We start from the raw sequence: 22,682 nt of genomic DNA on the forward strand, positions 1-22,682 counted from the left end.
GAGAAGGGATGTCTTATCATCTCTTGACTGTATCTTGTCTGCAGAAGCCCCCGGTGTAAAGCCAGTCATACCAGCAATCTTGCACGCTTATCAGAACAGCTAATATTGCCCATTGGAGCCGCGCTCAGTTTATCTGCGGCAAGGCAGCCAGGCTAGAGCTATACTTAAAATAAGGATGCGCTGTGAGGGTATTGGTATTTCCCTGCTGGTGAAGGGTTCCTGATGCAAAGAGAGCTAAGCAACACATGCCTGTCCCACCCCGCCATGCTGTCGCTTCCACTAGTGGTGGTATCAGCTCTCCTACTGTCAGATCCCCCTTCCCACACAGGGTGGGCAGAACGGGCTTTCACACTGTGTTTCCATTAAATGCAAAAGCTCAGGAGTAACTCAAACTGTCGGGATTTATTCTGAATCACCTTTGCCCATAATAAACAGAAGTCCAGTTCTCTCATGGTTAAACAAAATGAAATACACGCAGTGAAAAAAATTAAAGCTGTTGAGCCATTAGATGACTCATAATTATGTGCATAAATGTTCAGATTTTAATGGTGAAAGGTGTGAGTGTTAGTAATTAATATTAGATATTGCTGGTAAAGATTAAGCTTAGTTATCAGAACACTGGTTGACCTCTCAAAACTCCAGATCATTGCAAATGAGATCCTTTTTTCATTACACAGATAAGCATTCACATACAGCATCCTATTTCTGATGAATATAACAGGCAGAAGGAGTACTTCTTGCAGTGATTTCCCTACAGGTTTGAGAAGCCTGGAGTGGGGAAGAAGGAATTTAAACAACTAGCTGCTGACAAGTTGGTTTATGCCATAATTACTATCATAAATTATTTTTACCCGAATATTCTGCTCTGTATTCCAGTCATGAAAGGGTGAGGTTATTTTTTGGACTGAACATTTGAACTACTTAACATACCAGGCAGTATAATTCCTGGTCTAGTTTCCAATAGGACTTCTGGAGAAGTAGGGAAAAATACTTAATACCTGTTCCCCAAGTGACAATTTTTGGCTGCTGAGCATACAGCTCACAGCAGCAGATCACGTGCTGGACGGTCTCTAGGGAAAAAGAAGAGGTATCCTCTGCTACAAACTGCTGCTGATGCTAAAAGTAGCCACCATGTTATTCTCTTGCTAGCTGTTTGTTTCTATTTCCAGCAGAAAGCAGTAGACCCATTTTACACAATGTTTAATTCAGCCCAGCCGCTGGTGGGTGGATGGCCATATCCTTCCTTATCTTTTTAGTGACATGATCTGCTCTGGAGCCCATCAGGCATGTAAGGGAGGGTCACCTGCTGACAGCCACAGCGGCACACATCGACCCTTCATAGCCTCTGTGGCAGTGACTGGAGCAGCTATGGACTTTCCCTCTTTTATGCAGGTCGTGGCATCAGCACGCAGGGAAGGAGCGCCGTTTGGGAAAAGGGCAAGGGCAGCAGGCCGGGAGAATCCGGTAAGAGCCACAGATGCCCCTACTTGTCAGTGCACCAATACCTGGAACCACCCCGACCCCACGCTGTACACGCGGCAGCGAAGGAGCAGATCCCAGCCCATGAAACACTGTAGTTCTGCTGTGTCTGTGTGGGGACAGGCAAAGCAAGAGCAGGCTCTGCTTCCCCAGCTGGCCTCATGTCTCACCGTTACTTCCAGAGCAAGCCCAGCCAGGCCTACCTACTGCCTGTTTTTCCACAGCACTGTCTCCAAGTCTTCTTCGGTTAAAGTTCATGGTGATATGCAAAGTACTTACAACGACGTAAGCTGTGAAAAGCAATTAATTTGCATTGGCCATTCAAACCTGACAGCTATGCTTGGATAACCTGGCTGCTCAAGCCTCCGCCCCACCCCATTTTGCTGCAGCATTAGATCATCCTGAAGTGGGAGAAAATGGGACTCATTTCATGAAAACACGAATAAAAGTGATTTTTCTTTTACATACCAGAACAACATTTTAAAGTAAAGAGGAGAAAATTGCATTAAACACACTCAACTATATTTGCTAAATTATTAATCTAACAAAAGCCAAGCAGAGAACATACATTCTGGAAATACTGCATTTTTTATTAATTAGCTGAAAAGAAAGAAGTCTCCTGGTAGCTTGCTCTAAGACTCGCTATTGCTTAGGAATGAGGATTTCTAAACAAGAAAGATAAATTGCTTTATAATCAGCATAACTTGTAATTCATCATGTATGTGAACTAACAGGTATATTAACATCACTATTTCTACAAATACTCCTTGTAAAAGCCCACCCATTGTACATTATACAAAGGACTCACGCTGGGCTTTATGCCACGCAAAGTAGTCCCCACGACTGAAGTAGCTCCCGAGGTTCAGAAAATTTAGATGTTATACTTGGGAATGCAATAGCTCCTCCTCACATGGTAGCTTTGAAAGGCTGTTTCTGACCATCCTTCCTAACTACTTGCCTCAGCAATACAGCTCCAAAATAAAACTTACTATATCTTTGGATATCTGAAGAAGGCGGTGGGTTTACTAGCTGACGGGCGGTCACTGAGCATGCTACGCTGCACAGCAGTCGGCGCCGGCCTCCAGCCTGGCTCAGGCTCCTGGGCTGGGCAAGAGGCTTGGCTGTTTCTCTCTTGTCAGCCATAATCTCCCCAGAGAACTTACCTGGGGAGGCAGGCAAGGTCCTTCCCGGGTGGTGAGGCAATACTCATCAGGATATATAACTGGGCCAAGAGTCTTCTTCCTACTAGAGAGTTTCCAGTGAAAGGAAGCATTAAACCAAATGGAAAGCCATCCACTCGATCGGCTTTCCAGCAATTCCTCTGACTCCTACCATAAAGCCACAGATAGGAGCTAGGTTTACAAGTCTGTCTTATTCCCGGTTTAGGAAGAGGTTTACTACAGTTTCTCAGATTGCTTCCTACCCAATATTGCTGCTAAAAGCAATTAAAAAAGAAAAAACCCTCTCCTGTTCCTTCCCAATTAAAATCCATGTTCCAGAGTCCACCAGCCCTTGAACACAGCTCTTCTTTCTCAGTTTGTTTTTGTAGAATTTGGAAGAAAGTACGGTAGAAGCTTATTTAGTTTCTGTAATACACAGATATTTACCTACTATCATTCAAGTCCCTCTTGGAGAGGGACCCCAAGCTGGCCCTGCTTTGAGCTAGCGGTTGGAACAGCAATGCAGTATTTGCAGCATTACTTATGGAAACCATATTAAATGCATAGTGTGCCCTGCAATACTCTTAGGAACAGTCACCTGGTAACAGTACAGTATTACTGAGTTGGTTACTAGATGTCAGTCAGCAAAAACACATACAGAGCATTACATGCTTTGGTAAACTGAGATTAAAGAATTGGGTATCTATTTGTACATGAAAGTACCTAGACGATAGATCACCTGATTCTCCTGTGAGATTCTGCTTGTTGCAGAAGTTGCCTGCTACAAGTGGTGGTAATAATTTTTTTTTTTGCTTCTTCACTTTTCCTTTTGTCATTAGCAAAACCTTTTACAGCTCAAAAGCATAAGCAGGACTTTTTGATAGAGACACAGCTGCTGATGGCAGCACAGCCACCTGGTGTGGTTCATACCCAGCTCACTCCCAGCAGACAGGCATGGCAGAAGGTCCACCTGACTTGGGACAAGCAGGCAGCGGTATTCCCCCCCCCCCCGCAGTTTTTTTCCCCACTTGTGTGGGGAGCTGGGTACCAGCTTGCCAGTGCCCATGTTACTACACGGCTATTTCACCCCAATACTAGGCAGGAGCAAGAGCTGATGCTACAACTCAGATGACGACGGGCTGTATTACCTCTGCAGCAGACCCGAGTCAGCCCCGCTCTTTCAATATCAACATCACTGCACTGATTTGTACCGGTCAGGGCTGGGCATTGCCTTCACTACCAGAAAAATACTTTAGATAGATTATTTACTAAAAAGTTTGCAGCCTGTATTGTATTAAATAACATACACTTCTCCCTGACCAATGCCTCTGTAGTGTATGCAAGTGTATTTGTTCATCTAAAACACAAAATAAACCAAATACTAGCTGAAAACCAAACTCCTCATTAGTTAAGGAAGGGAGGGAAAAGGCAAGTTTGACATTAGCTTTTAGAATTAATACCAGTTTTGAAGTGCCACGTAGCAAGATACAGCTTTCCTCCAAATTTATTGTCGACTCTTTCCTTCTATAATTCTTATGTCCATAAGGGTATAAGCTTGGACACTTCCAAGTTCAGGCCTAGAAACTGTCTGTTCAGTCTTTTTTTTTTTTGACCTTTACGGGCATAGCTACATAAACGATATAATAGAAGTCTTTATTTTAAAAGCTTTTTCTCATTAGTGTCTGCTCTCAGTTCTATAAATCACTGAGCTGTACATGTGATTGTGCTCTGCCACACAACTCTGAGTACAGAAGTAGACAAATGAAGCTGTTACCAACCAATACTGTTTGACTTTAACCCATACATTTTGAGAACTTTTTAATTACATATTTACTATGATTTCTGGTTAAACCAAAATTGCTTTCAACAGCACATAATAAATCACACCACAGAATTATTCACATTGTTCCCAAACGTAGCGCAATGATTTGTTTGCCACATTTGTGGCTGAAGTCCCTCTTCCATTAAGAAAACAGTAAATCAAAAGAAAGTATTTCTAGATACTCTGATAACTCCAGACCTTTCTATGACTCGTTCTGCTCTCTCTCGCTTGCCCTGCAAGGGAGGATTTCTACATCTTCTTTAGGTAAAAGAGGACTTAACCGCAGGTATGCGCGCAGCACTGCCTGCCAGTGAAGGTGCCTCTATCTGCTGCTTCGTACCGGAGCCCCCGTACAGCTAGAAGGATTGCGGTTTGGGGTCAACTTTCCTCCTCATGAAAGTATTACAACAAAAGTTCAGAAATGATCCTGCTAAGGAGTACAGATTCTCCACAGCTAAATACTTTAATGAGAAATAAAGTAAGGAGTAATTTATTTTCTTCATCTGCCCAGGCCTTGTTTCTGTAAGAGGTGACTTTTAGACTTTTCTCACTGTCTCAAACAACACAGCTCTTATTTCCCCCCTCATTTCCAATAAACACTTCAAGGAAGCTGCAGCCGACTACTAGAAATACCTAGACGTGAAGAAAAAAAATGCTTGACTGAGTATTTTATGTAAAATCCAGAATTAATGACCACAATATTGAAAAATCCTTTTATACTGATCTAAAAGAAGTCTCATTTGATCCTTTTATCATCTGGAATACACAAATACCTATATTAAATATAGTTACAATCACTTTTGCTCTCATGGGTCTGTATACTTATATTTCATTGCAATGAAAAATATGGCCATTGCCAGCTAAAGAATAGGAACTAGTAATTCATGGGGAAAACAGTCAACTTTTCTTTAGTGCTCTTTATATATGCAACAGCTCTTTCTCCCGCCTGTGAGGGTGTCGTAGCTGTACCTCAGTACTTTGGCATATAATGCCACTCAACTGTTGTGCAATTCTTCAAGATACAATTTAGAGTTCTTACTAGGAAGAGGTTTTATTTACTGACTTACAGGAGATTACAAGATGAGCAATACAGACTAATAAAGAATAAAAAGTTGTGCTTGCTCAGCATTAATTTATGCTTTAAAAGCCCTCTTCATACAAAACATTTGGGATTATACTAACTAGGCTGTCACAGGGGTAGTAAAACACTTACTTTGGGAGATAGGAAGGCTGGGAAACAGTTACTGTAATTCTTTTTTGAGTAACACGGGGAGAGACATCCACAATATAGAGAATATTGGGCTTATAGAGAATACTGGACACAAAAGTGCTAGCAGTCCAGTGCACAACGGGAACAGCCACAACAAGGCTGAGCTATAGCATGCTGACTTGTTGGAGTGGGAGAGTTTTCAGTGTTTATTAACATTTCACAATGCTGCTGTTCACACAACTGCTACGAGAGACATAGCTGTCTTCCTATACCACAGCCTATACCCTTCAGACAGCTACGACAGCGAAGCTCACCCACAAACTCGGGAGTGGAAGGGAATTTCTGGGGAAGAGAAGGAGCCATCAACAATTCAAATTCACCTCCTCAACCAAAACCAGAGTAGATTCCCTGGTTTGTTTACTCTTTATCTTGAGAGGTCAGGTTTATCACTGCTCTCCCCTGGAAAGCTGTCATTAGAAAATACAAAGCCATTAGCCAAAAGCCAAAAGGAAAGCAGCGGCACATGCCTGCCTTGAAACTTCCCAGGGCAGCTACACCTAGGTAACTACACTGAAGGACAAAACACCAGAATTAGGTTTCTAAATTGATCATGCAAAACAGGTACTTTGAAATCCTGGAAAACAGACTTTTTAAACTCTCCTGCTATCTCAACTGTTGGTTTCATGCCTTTCTAGGGGAATCACACCACAAAGGAATCTTAATTAGACACTTCTCCTTTACTCACGACCCATCTTCAAGCTGAATGGCAGGAAACAATCAATGCCTTGATGAATGAACTGTCAATCAAAGCATATCCCTACATTTGGTTACCCTGATCTTCCTCAGCCAGAAGAGCACTGTGAAGGAACACTCCTGTTGTTAACCCTGTCTGCACTGCAGCGTCAGGAGTGGGATGATTAATCCATTTTCCACCTACCCTTAGCACCGCTGCTCAAATCGATTCTCACAACAGTAACCTTTTGTTTTAGTCCCTCACTCTGCCACTTAAGACACCCTGACAAAAACATTTTTTCAGATGATTCTTTTTCCACTGAGCCATTTCTGGCATGATAAGTGCTAATCAGACCTCATGCATTTTGCAATATAAAACATTCAATTAAGCTGCACACAACATTAATGGTGATTACTAGAGATCAAATTGAAGGGCAACCAGAAGTGACTTATCTATGCTCTAGTCTGGTGACCCCTTCATTCCTTGGCAGGGAATGTGAAGGAACAGATTAATCAAACACAATGGCCATATGTTTACAATTTTTTTTTTGGGGGGGGGGGGGGGGAGAGGGCGCAATCAGACTTCCACAGTCGGCAAAGCACTGACAAGTTGATGCATGATTTTCTCAGCACCCATGGCTCACAAAGTCTTGTGTTTGTAATCGAACTGCACCAAATAGCTGCGGCTCTACCTGTCACCACGGCTCAAAGGGAGGACACGAGCAGCGTGCAACTATTACTCCCAGGATGTATCCCCCCGGTGCTGGAAAACCTTCTGACTGAAACACACTGATTTAGGGTTGCTGGACTCAGTAGGACAGAAAGGCAGATGTGTAAGCAAGACAGAGAACTACTTTAAAAGCATCAATATCTGGCCTATATTTTCATAGGAAAAGTGGCTAAGTGTAAGACATTCTTAATATAAGGCCTTTGACTGAAATACCTCTAGCATTTATAACTTGAAAGTTATTTCCCCTCCCCCCCAGGCTTCATTAAGGGAGAAGATGGGGAAGAATAAACATACCGATAAGAAGAACCTTATATTAATGGATTGACAGAGACAGGTTTGTGGATGACGTTACAACTGAACTTATTCATTTTTAATCATAATGTATTAACCTGTGGTAGAGAAGGCCAAAGTCAGCAATGCATTTAAGGAAGTCTTTAAATCAAAGCAGACAAACAGCCACACTACTGGCTACTACCATCAGATCATTAAGATGCTTAGAATTAAGCACAGGCTTAACATATTGTTGGATTGTGGCCTTAACATTGGCAGAACAGAAAAGCAGGAAATCCAGAATATTTAACTCGTATCTTGCAAATAAATTCTATCACTGCAGGATTCCGAACTGTTCAGGAAAAAAAAAAAAAGAGTTCCTACATTCCTTTGGAGCAAAGGTTGTGGGTGTAAATTTAGGAATTTCACTAATGAAATTAGTGAAATGTGAGTGACATTTGAGTAGGATGGTCAGACAGTGTGGTTTGCAGGAATACATCCCAGCCTGAACGGCTGCCATTGTGTCCCAGCAGATTATGCAGAACAAGGATTTTGACCCCGTTCTGGCACGACTGTTGTTTAAAGCTCAACCTGCAGCTGACTGGCTTTCCTGGTTTTACCTCTTTCTCTTTCCAATGCATTTATCTTTGTCTTTTTTTTTTTAATAGGAATTTCTGTTCTAGGCATGCTGCAAGGGACCCTTCCTGACAAAGTGGATGCATTCACCAACACCTGGTGCATTTTAAACCCCGGAACAGCCAGATGGTGAAGAGACAGTCTCTCTGCAAACGCCACTATAGCAACAAATGCAGTGTTCCTGCAGACAGAAACTGTCCCTTGGGAGGGGAAAGCAGGAGAGAGGGTAGGTTGATCGGACCCAGTTTTCCCAAGGGTCAGCTATTTACGCTGCTAGAAATCTAGCACACTGTGCCATGCAGCACATGCAGACTGGAAACCAGCAGGTACAGAAATAAGTGAGCCTATTCACTACCCTACTACTGAACTGTCAAAGGATTGCCTCAAAAGCCATATTACGCAGGGGCCCAAACAACAGGTGGTTTTGTGGAGTTTCAGGATTACCCACTTAATCTTCTTAAAGAATGAAATAGAACAGCCACAGAGGGCTCCTACAGAGGAAGATCACAAAGTTCATCAGCCAAGATGTGATTATAAGAGAGCTAATCAGTTTAGCCACAAAGTAGACGATGCTATTTGTTCTTTGGAAAGCTCCTCAGCTTCCTCAGAGATTCTCTTTTCTCCCCTTTCCCTGTCCTTGTCCCCCATCTGTCCACATCACAGATTAACATGTTTGGTTAAATATTTCATTTTAACCAAGGAAAAAACAAGTACATATTGAAAATATTTTCTACATACCAGTGGTAATCCAATGCAGTACAGTAAGAGCTGTAAAAATCTAGGGAAGGATCACTCCAAAATTATCATTTCCATTTGTACTTCTCGCTTCTATTTGCATCTGTGTTCACTGTGTTGCTGTACTCAGTTTTCAATGGAAACCAGCTCCAGGGTTTGCATAGCAGGCAGTGCCATGAAACCACTGAGATGACATACATCTGCATGGCTAGTCCAGCCAGAAATCAGTCAGTCCACAGAAAACAGATACAGTATTTATACGGTAGCAAGGCAAAGCACTGTTAACATGTCCTCTCCCAGTCCGGGGTTCTCCAGGAGCTCTGCTCTCCTGCCAGGGAATAATTCTACATGTGCCTATATGCTCATTTAATTAAGAGCATGCTCCTCCACAGAAAGGCAATCCTTTTGTCTTATTATGAGCAAAATGTAGCTACAAACAGAAGTAGCACCTAGTGGACAAATGAAAGCGAAAGCCTTCTTGACAGTGCGATCATCGCCCCTTATTTTCTGTATTCCAGCCTCAGTCCTAAACTACAATTCCAGAGAACTTTCTTTTAATATTACCAAAACACAAGCAGTAACAGTGGCAGGATTTATTACCTGAACACACGCTTGTGGGGTTTGGACTAAAATCACAAGTTCATTTCACTTACCAGTTAGTAACAATCACCTTTCTGTAACTCCTCCAGCTGTTCAGGCTTCACAGCTACACCCAGAAGTTAAAACAGTTTACACCCCCAGGAACTACATAACCCCACTACTATTTTAAATACTTTGCTTTCTAAAGCCTGTTCTTAAAACCTCTCACTTAGCAACAATTGCCTTGAGGGTTCCCTGATATCCCTTAGGAAATGGCCTGATTGGCCACAGCAAAATCATCCCCGTCTGCAGACTGATAAGGACGAGGTGAGTCAATCAGCTGCCAGAGTTTGGGTCTCGTTTTGCCGTCTCACAGGCTACAGAGCCTTTACCACCTGGGATGATTTCCATGTCAGAGTGCTTGTGCACATCAAGCCTCTACTTTGGGGGAAATCCTAGTAGTTCATTTTTGCCATATTCTTATTTTCTGTTCTTTTCACACTTGCGCTCACTGAATCAATATAATGGAGATCTGTAAGAGAGCTGTAAAAATCATGGGATATATTGATAAGTCTGTATGAGTCAAAGAAAGAAGATATTACGGAGTCTAACAGGAAACCTAAATTGATGTAATCTGCATAATCAAATTTTAACTTCCGTTTATTTTTATTTGATTTTTAGCCATCCCTGAGTTTGGTTTAAGTTTAAAGTTGCAGAAGGCTTCTCTGTTTGCTACCTTACAAAAGCCATCTCATATTAACTCTTAAAATAGTTAATAATGTTTAACCATTGGGACCAATTTAAATGAATCCACGGACCTGCTCAGCTTCTTCCCCAGGATCTACGTACTTCCTTCGAGCATCTGCCCCGGTTCCCTGTGCAAGGGTAGCTAGTGTGGGTTACCTCCACGTGTAGCAGAGGCAGAGAAGAGCAGAAGTAGCTGGTCACCAGCTTCCAGGATCATGAAGGAGCACCGCATCGGCGCTGGTGTGCTCTGTGTGCGATCGGATTTTGCATGTGTGTTTATGCACCAGGTTAAGAAATTATCTGATAGAGGTCTTCAGTAACACTGCTACACACAAGAGAAGACTTGTGTGGGAACCACCTCTTTAACAACTGAGGGAAATTTTTTAAAGTGCAATATTTATGGCTATTCTTATCTTTAGAGAAGGATTCTGTAAACAGAGTTCTTTATCTATACCTTTCACAGAATATTGATTCAAGACAAGTTGAATCAGTTCCCCACTTTCATGGTCTTAGTCCTTTGCTGGTGCTATTTATTACACAGATCTAGCAACACCTTGACTCTGGACCACTACACTACAACAATTAGGTCTGGCTTTATTCTTTTAGGTTTCCTAATTTTTCCAGTTCTAGGAAGATTTACAAGCAGTACTACATACATTTTCTTTGATCTTAGTCCAAGAAAGAACTTGCACATGTTCTGCAGCCCACCTCCTCTCAAGGAAGCACGTGAACACGTGCATTGTGTTTAAATGCCCTCCTAAGGATCTTTCCTTGAGTCACGACTTGAACTGAGGTCCACAGCACGTGGTTTTCAATCATGTATTTCTTACACATACTTTTCTTTGTGACTGAGACGACATAACTCAACATTAGCTCCCGTGAACAGGCCGTTTACTTTCTCATCTTAGAGGAGTGGCATTAGCCTGAGAAAACTTGCAGTATCAACCCATCCCCCTAAGGTCACTGAGAAATTCAAAGGAATTCTGAATATGAGAATATTGTTTATGTAGCTTTGTAGAGCATTCTACTTGCTGGGTATTATTTCTGAGATTAAATTAAAACCATAAAAAACTTTGTCATGCATTCCTATAGTCTCTTCAGGCAGGGCTTTATGACCAACTCTGATGGTATTTTACTTGCATAGAAAAAAATGCGAGTAAACTTGTCTAACTAGGCAGCCAGACTTATGCTAAACCACAATTTTTTTCAGTGAGCTGTTAAATAAAAAGCCATGAGAGAAACTGAATCTGTAGTCTTTACTGAAAAACAAAACCAGTACTCGTCTAAAAATGTTCAGTGTTACAGGAATCGTATGGAGGGAACCAAAATCTGAATCCAAAACTACTTCTCTTTAATATACACCATACTCTAGATTGCCTGTCAAGCTGGGGAACACTGCAGATACGAATGCAGCCAGTGCATATGCTGGCTTTCTAAATAAAACCTGTCAGCTTCATATTCAAGGATCTGTTTTCTATGTCTGTCTTCTCAAGCTAACCTCTCTCAGCACTCTACTGTAAATTAAAAAACGAAGTTCCCGGGAGTGTGGCTGTTGCTCAAGAGCGGAGACAACACTACAGATTTTTGATGACTTCCACTGCCTCGGGCGTGGACTTACGTGGGCAGGTGGGAAGAGCCGCGGGGATGTGCCCCTCTCCGACGGTCCCAGGGCTGTGTGGTGGTGCGCTCTGCACCACTCCCCCCCCCAAACCAGCTATTCACGTCTGAGCTGTTCCAGCCCTGACATCCGAGTTATTTCAGCCCCCGTAGCTGATCTCGAACTGTGTTTCTGGGATGGCCCCTACTATAAATTATCGATTGTGGCTGAAATTGTGGTCTCTTTGGAACCAATGACAAAAATCTCAATGAATTTTCAGGATTTTTGCCACTCAGCTAGGAAGGGTCACTTTGCGTTTGAGAGTATTTTTTACCAATTAATCGAAAAGTCTCTTCTCTCCTTCTGTAGAGACTTATAAAGGAAGTTCTTCATTAGGTAAAGTAGTTAGCTACCACTAAAGTAGTAGGTTCATTTATTTCAAAGCCCATTTGAGTTCCTACTGTTCCCAGACTGCTGCCCGTACTAACTGATACAGCCTCAGTATTTCTCTGAGCTCCTCCACCTAACTCCATTGCCTCCCGTCTGACTTAGTTTCAGAAATCGCTTAGGACAAGGCTTGCCTTTCTGCCCCGTGTGCACCTAACACACGGGGTCCCCTCTGTGCCTGGAGCTCCAGGTACAGCAATAATTCGGCTTGGAAGTAATAACTCTGAAAGTGAACAGGTCCAGGGGCCGTTTCCAGCTCACGTGTGCGCGATCCGCGAGCTCGGTGCCAATGAAGGACCGTATGTGCCATCCTCTGTCGGTTGACGTGTTCTCGGTTCAGTGCATTAGAGTGACAATCTCGCAGGCAACTGCGGGCTCTAGGCAGAGGGCTTTGGATCTAAGACAGAAATCATGAACTGGACCTCGCTCAACGGGAACCCAGGCAGACAGCCCAGCGCAAGGTGATGTGTTGATGGCAATCTGCATTACTAAGCCGGTAAGTGGCTTGCAGCAGTTAGAGGGTTTTCACAGTATTTATCTTAAGACCTTGATGTAATGAATTGCAATACTGAAAGTTAATAAGCTTATGTACGTGGATCGTGATTTCTAGACCTTTTTAAGACAAGGGGGCTCAATCTTCAGTCTGATCAGTGGCAAATAGAAATAGGTGTGCTTTAAATACAACAATACCACATCAAGAAAAGCCTGCTGGATCATTCCCTTCACAGAGACGCTGTGGAAATAAGGCCTAAATTCGTACCTTGAGAAGCCAAACAGTTAAATTACAGTATTATCTTCTTAAATGAAATACTTTGTTAAAGGAATAAAACAGGATAGAATCAATTTTTATTGCTCTATCATGCCTCTAAACCTATTGCAGCTGTAATAAAATTAGGGATCCCATTTCATTTAAAGCAAAGAAAATAATTTTATTTACTTTTTTCAGTCACGCCCCCACACGAGCACACACACGCACGCACAGAGCAATCAGCTGCTGCACTTGTTAGCTCGCTGATTAAATACTTTGTCACTTAACTCTGAACTAATTAAAGAGAATTGAAGCTGCCTGTGCGTCAGCCAACATGGCATTAACTTTAACTGAAATTCCTGTGCTTCACTCATTCCTCGTCTGCAGAGCTGGGGGAGGGAGATCTTTTTTGCTTCTTTCAGCCAGCAGTTCTACTAACTGATCCATCCTCAGCTGCTGAGATTTCTTTGGTCAATAACTTTTGATAGCTGTACTAAAACAATAAAATTTCCCTGTATCTGCAGTCTTGTCAGCTTTGCAACCCACAACTGCTCAGCGTGTCTGCGGTGGAAGCGCAGTAGTGAAAGACGGCTAACAGTTCAATACCGCAGTTCCAGCTAGCTTCTGATATGCGCTAGTGATGTTGGAGGGCACAGACCCTGATTATCTAATGGCTGAAAATGTTTGTTTGTCAAAATAGTCGCTAATTGTTAGAAGTCGTTCAAAGTCCCAGCCCCTGGATGTCTACTAATTTGTGAAAATCATAGCTATGTTGTTAAGGGAGGGGGCTTTTTTGGTTTATTTTGATTTTCAGACACAAATCCTAAAGCCTCAAGTCTAGGGACTGATTAAAAAGTTTTCCAAGTCTTTACATTTGAACAGTCGGGATTTCTAAGCCAACATCAGGATTCCTGAGAGTTTGACTCACCAGTTTCACATTTTGTCACCAAAGCGGACTTATAGCCCAGGGAAAAGCCTTCTCCTTCCAAAGTTAACTACCCTAAACATATGCACTTGTCCTCTGCCCTCCAGATGAAATACACCGTACTGACAAACGAAGTGTAGATTGGTTAGCTGCGTAGGCATGTGTCTGTGTTTGCAGTTTATGGAGCTGATAAGATCATCTAGACTGACACTTAGACTACACGGGTTTCACCATCACGTTTTTTGGAATATAATCAAACAGATGGTGCATGAACATCACAATATATTCTCAGGTTCCCAGAAGGAGTTAACCTTTTTTTTTTTTTTAGAATACCAGCTCATGATATGTCATAACTAAGGTTGTGTCACCTTTTCCCAATAAACTATGATTTTCAAGGTTTATGATGTAACCATAAAAATTCATTCAAGCTAGAAAAATAGCCCGAAACCAAGAAATCAGTTTTTGTTGAGAAATGTCAAGCAAGCCATCCCATCATTATAAAGTTTTCATTTTTTAAATTTTCCCCATGCATTCATATAAATTGGGGGAGGAGGGAAGGGAGAGGTCCTAAAAATAAATAAGTTCTTTAAAGAAGGTAAATACTTTGTATTTTTATGTCAAAATTTAAGAGGTTTAGTACATGCTAAACAGTTTTTTATTACACTTGTGCACATTATAAGCCAACAAAAGCTGGGAAGCTCAAAATAAAGAACAATACTCTTTCTTGGCCAAAGCATTTTTTTTAACGTCTGAATTGGAGAGACTTTAGAGTCCAGAAATTAGGCTTTTAAAATAGCCATATAGATTGTACACCCCTAAGTTTGTTTTCTCCATGTCATCTGCCAGTTTCATATACTTTAGTCTCTGCCCCTAAGGTATTTAAAAGCAGCAGTAAAAAAAAAAAGGGGGAGTTCATTAATATCGGCCTTAGCCAGTGCTGTCAGGCTGTAGAAGCATCACCTTGCTCCCGCTACAAGATGGGCTGACTCCCCTTTTGTTTCACCTCCCTTTCACAGGTGAAAACGGAAGCAGAATAAGGTCTGGAGGAGGAAAGGATGAGTCTTTCCTTGAGCTTTTAAATCTGTGGTCACACTGGCAAAATTTTGTTTGGAATTGTATTTTGGATAGGTTCAGGTATGTGCGTACAGACACACGCACGCATGCCTTTTGTTACTGCACTTTGTTTTAAATATATCAAGCCTGCCCTGCTGAGCATCCCTTGTTGCCTGTCTCCGTGTTTCATTCCACTCTGTCATCCCTGTGGACTACACCGTTATCCCTAGATCTTTGGGGTGGCCCTGTGCAAAGTAAGATGTATAGGGCCATATCCACCTCAAAACTTGCTCTCCTTAATTCCACAAGCTAAGCTGTGCGTTATTTCTTTTTGGAAGCGCTGCAGGTTAGACGGCAGATGAGATGAGAGAGAAAACAGAACCATGCACCATTTCAGAGCTGCCTCCCCTATCATTGCACTCTCTGCTGTCTCTCCAGTTTCCACCTCCTTCATGTTCCTTGTCATTTTTCTTATGGTTGGGTGTTTTTTTTTTCTGTCTGAGTCTGTAAAATGGGGCTTCTCTGTATAATTCCTCAGACGCCCATAGGAATAATTCCCTGTGCCCATCGTATAAATGTGGCTTTGGTAGAAAGGCGCACGACGGCATGACTGTGCCGGCAGTGTAACAGTCCCTGGCAAGCACAGCGCAAACAAACCCCCTGAAGCTGCTCGTGAGCAGCACTGTGAGTGCCAGCCCCGGACAGCCCACGTGGCAGCACGGCGCAGGGAGCTGGGGCAGCAGGGGGAAATTACTGGGGGGCAGGCGAATTGTAGCAAATTCTCTTGACTGCGGAACAAAATTACCTGCAGTGGGAGGCCTGGGACATGTCACTAGCTCTGCTGAGACATGGCTCAGCGCTGCCGTGCAGGCTACGGCTGACTCACTTTGCTTTGCCTGGCTAAAACACGGGCTTGTCCCAAACAGCCTCTCTGCAGGCACCTATCAGTGGCATAAAAGCCGTAGGAGTACACAAGCAGAACTGGCTCATAAACGGCCAAAACCGAGCAAAAACAACCATCACAGTCTTATGCCCGTGGCCTCCCGCTGTCCTAAGACCCCAGAAGGCCGCAGAGCTCAATTAGTGCAGCAGAAGCAAGCGACCGGCTGTGACCCGGATCGTGTATTACATACCCCTTGGCAGCCCCGGGGCTCAGCTCTGGTCCCCGGTATGCCGCTGTCTGCTCTGACTTTTGCACATCTGCACATCAGGGCGATCCTCAGCTATTCCTTTACGGCAAGTTCTGGTTGGGCTGCACCAAAACAGAGGTCAAAAATGGCATTCAGAGGACATGTTTAATAGAAGATAAAAGTTATATGCACACGAGACTAGAAAAAACACTTGGCATCTGTTGCAAAACAGCATTAATTAGGTATTACTTCAAATGATGAATCCTGGCCCATTCCCATGTGAACAGTTGGCAAATGTACTGTTATAATCAGGTTGGATATGGGGGGTTAGGGGTGTTGGGGTTTTTTTGATCCAGATACTTTGTTATAATCACAGTCTATTAAGAATTTTATATTAGTTTATTAAGACTTTTGCTTGTTGTCTGCACGAGCTACACCGAGTGTCTCGTGTGCCCCTAAACAGTACTTCTATTGAATATAAAACAAGGGCATTAGAGGTAAAAAAGTCACCAAAATACAGTAATAAAGCCTTTTGAAAGTGCAGGCTTAATTTGCACTCTTTTAAGTGATGAAAGACTTTTGTCCACAGCATCCTTGTTTATTCAGATGGTTGATTACTACATGATCACGACTTCTTTTGTTTTCCTCATTCAGCATATGTTCCACGCCTTGTAAAATGCATACCTGTAAGAAGCATCCTATCTTGTTTAGATTAGAGAGATTTGTACATACTGTGCTCTTTTTCTGAACAGATTTGCCTGGAACGCTTTCAGGCTGACATTAACAAGATAAGGCAATATGCAATAGAGACGTGCTATACTACTTAGAATCATCTTTGAGCTTAATTGTGTGCAAGTCTGGGTTGTTTTTTTTCATTTAATGCAGGCCCACACCTATCTACGACGCTAATGACGGTCAGTGATTTTTTTACTAACAAATTTCGAACAGAGTTTTCCCTTGATCTTTCCCATGCCAGAGGGAGTGAAATCTGTTGCCTTGGCATACTGAGGGAAAAACTTGGTTCAGCAGTTCCTAAATTATAATATTGTAAGGATACCGCATTTCTTGGTGGTTCCTCGTATGCATAGCTGTAGGACAGAGTAAGACAATTTAGGGTTAAACGCTTCCAAAACCTGATAAAAAATAATTCACTTTATATGCTCAGTGCTTATCCAGTGAAATCAAGAGAAACTATTTGCAGCATTGGCAGTAGAATTCGTTCTTACCTATAATATTCCAGAAAAAAATAAAATTGAAAATCAGAGTAAGATTGGCTTTGATGACAAACCCTCTGGGGCAAAGACTGTCTTCTCGCACAGTACCCAAGACACACTGAACCCAAGTCACGACTCCGACTTTGAGGAACTGGCACAAAGAGGAATAACACAACGATGCCCATTACCTTCATTACGTGACATCCTCTGGTGTCTTTGCTGGCACCTTGCACATGGACTACATATTGCTTGAACCCCTTGGAAGAGGTGAAACACCAAAATACCTGTTTTTACCGGCCTACCATGCACGTCATTTAATATTTTTAAGATCCTTACTTTGACAATTGCAATTTGTCACTGCGTAAAATATGGGAAATGTCACTTATTTAAAAAGGCTATATTTAACACACACAGAAACTGCATTCAAATGCAGTTAAGGTTGTGACAAGCCATGAAATGTGTAAAATTACAAATAATGCAAAATGGGCTTCTTAGTCAGAGAAATTAAAGGTTTTAAAGTGCATGAAACCTTTGCCTCCTTCTCATGTAACGCAGCAGTGTAGAGCTGGTGGCAGGCTGAACAGCTGGTAGTTTGCTATGCCATCAGTAAAGAAAAAAATGTTTCTTTTTACTCTCTCTTTCTATGGAAAATTATCTTCAATTTTATTATAATGCAGTGCAAGTATCGAGTTTATTCTTAGCAGCACGTCACTTCAGTCATGTTGTGAAAGTAATTGTAACAAAGGGAATATGAAAAGTATTACTAGTAAGAATAACGTCTTACTTTTACGCAGATCATTTCGTCCAGAAGGGTTCCTAGTCACTCTTGCAAACCATTGGCAGCATCTTGTTCTCAGACCCTCAAGGCAGCTCAGCCCCAGCGCTCACCCGTGGCTGCACGTGCAGAGCCCGGGCAGAAGCATCCTGGCGGCTCAGCAGAGATGAAGAAATCATCACGATGAAAGTCACATCCTCCCTGTGAATCTGAGATCTGAGATTTGCTTTTACCTTTACCTCTGCAAAATGCTTTACCTCTCGTCGTACCCGTCTCCCAGCGGCTTCTGGAAAAATATCTCAACTCCTTGGCATTTCTGCTGAAATCTTAGGTCTTCTTGTGGAACTGTGGCCAAGATGCTTTCAGCCTCTGCATGCTTCTTGTATGCGTGCGGCTGTTAAACCTGTGAAAAGGACACTGGAGAAGACTGAAAGATAGACAGACTACCGGCTCAGAGAAGGCAAGCTTTCCGAGGACAGCTTGTACTCAAAGGTCATGGATCGTTTTCCTGATTTAAGAGTGAAATACATCTGGATCGGTTGTTCTTCCAATAGCAGAGGGAAATTTGGCCACACTGGTGTGGCAATAGGACTCCCCCAGGAACATTCCTTTAGGCTTTATCACTTCTGTTTTATGCAACTATTGTCCACTAAAAGTGCTTACCTCCGCGTCTGGCTGTGGTAACTCTATACCCTAATAAAACGCAATATTATGTGGCAATTTTGCTTACTTCCACACAGTATTATACCGTGCTAAAATTCTTGCTGCTGTCACAAATGAAGCAGTGTAATTACCTGCTTAGAATCTCTGAGAGGGAAAAATATAAATTAGTAAATCATTATGTAATTATAATTTTCCATCTCTTCCAAACAACGGTACCTTCAGCAGGCTACAACGCTGGCTCAGTAGCAAGTTCTTATGAAAGGTATTTTGATGTTGAGTGGAAGAGCCTGATAATTATCTTCCAAAAGTAGGACTTCAGGTTTCAAAGCACTCTGCCCTATAGAGCAGAGTGCACCCTTCAGTCTAGGAAAGAAGCTGGGCAGCACATAGAAGGGCCGAGAACTGAGATGTAAAGTTGCCCGTGGAGGCAGGAGGACAGAAGGGGCCATCAGATCAAACACAGACAAAATGTTCAAACTGGCCAAGAGGATTCCCCGGGAGCAGAACAGAAAGGACAGAGAGAAAACAGACTTTTGAGGAGCCAAAAAAAGAAATAAGCTAGAAGAGCAAAAATGTAAACAAAGGAGTCCTAAACTAACGGACGCGCGTGAAGAACAAGGCAAACGCGTGTGCGTGTCTGCACGCACACATGGGGAGGCACTCAACCTCCTGCGCAACCGGCATCACCCTGGGGGAAAAGTAAGACTCTGCACTGACAAAAACACGCATCTTCCTCCCTTTTGGCTTTTATCATTTATCATCCTGGTTAACAGGGGAGGTCCCGGACGACTGGAGGCTTGCCAATGTGACGCCCATCTACACGAAGGAGGATCCGGGGAACTACAGGCCTGTCAGCCTGACCTCGGTGCCGGGGAAGATGATGGAGCGGTTCGTCTTGAGGGCGCTCCCAAGGCACGAGCGGGACAACCGGGGGATCAGGCCCAGCCAGCACGGATCATTTATTCAATTTTCTGGCTAGAAATAAATGGTTTGGCCACAATAAACTGTCAAGAGAAGTAACATCTGTTATGGAAGGCAAATTGGCAAGGACTACATTAAAGTGGGATTTGAATAATAGTTGTTTTCCTCAAAATTTAGACTATTTCCTATTTTTTTATAGCTACAGATATAATTCATGAATTCATATAAAATCAGGCCACACACTGTTTTTATTCCTGGGCTTGGACTTGAGCTACAAACAGTGATATCTGAACATACATTCTGATGAGAATTAGGCCTAAATTGCAGTCTCCAAAATTCTCCCCCAAACTGGAGAAGACTCAGAGTTAGGGCTTTATTTGCCTCAATTTTATATCTGTTTTTCACCTTAATAAATTCTGTGGAGTTATTTCAGATTTATCTTTATATCCTTACAAAGAAAACCCTTGCACAAAGTTTGGTCCCAGCTAGCAGCTTGCTATCTTGCTCTAAATTTACTTGTCACATTGACCTAGTATTCATAGTCCTATTTCTATTCCTAATTTTCTCCAGAAGTGTATCAGCCACAAATGTGATAAATACACATGCATATGCTGTATTTCTATTTATTGTACCACGGAAAAGTACTTTATGCTGTAATAAAAACGAGTGTATATATAGTAGGAAGCATTAAAATGTAGGATCAGTCACTCTGTTTTGAAGAAACGCTTCCTCTTTCAGCCTGTGTGGGCCTATACCCATTCTAATAACCACCACATTGGGAAAGTGATTCCAGTTATGGATATTCCTGATATTGACACCTTTACCGGAACAGTGCAGCGCAGACAACATAGGCAGCAACACAAATTCTCGTTTTTATGCATTCTATTAACGTATGGAAATGTTAAGTTTGCGTTTAATCCCGACTCCTTTAAAAGAGTTGGGAGGACACAAGGAGGAATATGTGCTCATTCCTGCACAAGTTTCGAATTCCTGCTCGGGATTCTGGTGAGAGCAGCGACCCCGGCAGTGGTGCTCAAGACTTCGGTTTACGTTACCAAAAGGCCAAAAGGCGAAGATGAAACTGCAGTCACAGCATATGTGTATGCTGGGGGAAATAGTTTATGGGTACGTACCATAAAAGCTGCTCTTGTCCTTCCCCTAGTTGTTCTCTTGGCCTCCTCCTCTCCCCATTTGATAAACTCCAAACGATAAACTGTCACAATGAATCTTTTTTTTTTTGCTAAATTACAACCGATGAATTGAGCTCCTTGTACGATTACCCGGGGAGCTGCCATCTTCCCGTCCCTTTACACTCCTCGAGTGAGATTTGTCGCAAGTAAGCGAGTCGGTGCTGCTTCTAGTAAGCCAAAGCATAGCAATGTCAGTCGGTGCACTCTGCAGCTTTGCAAGAGGTTTTCTCCACCGTGATTTGTTGGTAAATTAGCAGGACGCGTATAAAATGTATCAACCAACACCTTTTGGCAATCGAAGAAACCCAAGGTTTCCCAGGTCGTATGGATTCTTCCCCACGGGAAGCTCAAACCTGGGCAGAGCACAGTGGGCAGTGGGCTTGCATCTGAGGGCAGCGCCGTCTGCAAGAGCGGTTGGAGCTGGGCAAGCTGGAGCTGCCGTCTCAGTTTCAGAGGGACTCCAGGGTGGGTGCCACCAGCAGAGACAGGGGAGCTATTCACCGGCTGGGGCCAAGGTCACTTGGACGCACACCGTTGCGTCTTGCCCCTGCACCACACCGAACCCCCACCTGCACCAGAGTTCACGCTGCCAGCTGTGGTTTGCCATTGCCACACCACGTTTTCAGAAAGAGTGGGCAGGCTGCAGCTTCAGGTTTCGTGCGCTAGCACTTTCAAATGTATTTTAACACGGTCTAACGATGTAACTTTAGTTCTTGTTCCAATTTCACATCTTTTTGGCTGAAAGATTCTTCCTTTGGAAAATACAGCATCGTCAATATATTATTCCTCTGCAGGAATAACTCAATTTTGTTTAAAGGTCTTTATCTTCCAGCCAGGACAACTGAAGAACAATTGCTTCAAAGTAACATTTCAAAATAGCTGTTATTTTAAATAAAAACTTGAAACAATGATTTTTACTTTTGCTTGCTGATTCTAAGAGGGAAATTTGATTTTAACATGTGAAATTGTTTCTGACTGATGGAGCAGTCAGCACCTCCTGCTTTGGCACTTCTGATCTAAAACTTCTTGGAAGTTTTTTTCTTTTGCAGAACTGTTGAAAATATCAACATTTCATTCATTGAACCTGAGGTAGTACCAAATTATAACTATTCTCCCATGAAAGGACGATTCGGTTTCAGACACTGGGTGGGAGCGGGGAGGGAACAGTAAATTGCTGCCATGAATGAACACAGGGACTGCTCGTGCTTTTCTGATTTTTTGCTTTTTACTGCCGTATATACCCATCTGCGTGTTTTACCTGAGCAGACTGCCTTTTTTAATGAGAATTACGTACACAATTTACTCTGGTTCCAGACTAATGCAAGTTTTATACTCAGCGTTTAAAGGCACAGGTTTCCATTTTGCATCCAATTAGTCCAGGGAAATAAAGCGGAAGAGTCAGCAATGCCCTACAACGCCTGCGAGAAGACACTTGCCCAGCCTGGCTACGTACCCCGTCACGTTCAAGGCACATCCGACAGAGAGGTGCGGCAAGCGTTGCCAGCAACACAAGGGCTGGCAAACCACACTCGAAGCTCGCTGGGGTTCACTGATCCACAAGGCGGAGGGGAGACCGTCTAAAGAGCTCCTGAAACCTGTGCCACTGAGCCACCAGGAAAGGCAGCTTCTTCGAGGAACAGGATCTGCCACAGCATTACTGTTTCATCAGGAACACAGCTAGAGCCCCGGGGAGGAGGGAAGGCACCCTGCATCACTCCAACCTTCTTCTTAGAATCATAGAAGAGTTTGGGTTGGAAGGGACCTCTCAAGGTCATCTAGTCCAACCCCCCTGCCGCGGGCAGGGACATCTTCAACTAGAGCAGGTTGCTCAGAGCCCCGTCCAGCCTGACCTGGAATGTTTCCAGGGATGGGGCATCCACCACCTCTCTGGGCAACCTGTGCCAGCGCTTCACCACCCT

The sequence above is a fragment of the Aptenodytes patagonicus genome, chromosome 5 (assembly GCF_965638725.1).
Source record: "Aptenodytes patagonicus chromosome 5, bAptPat1.pri.cur, whole genome shotgun sequence".
Taxonomy (NCBI): Eukaryota; Metazoa; Chordata; class Aves; order Sphenisciformes; family Spheniscidae; genus Aptenodytes; species Aptenodytes patagonicus.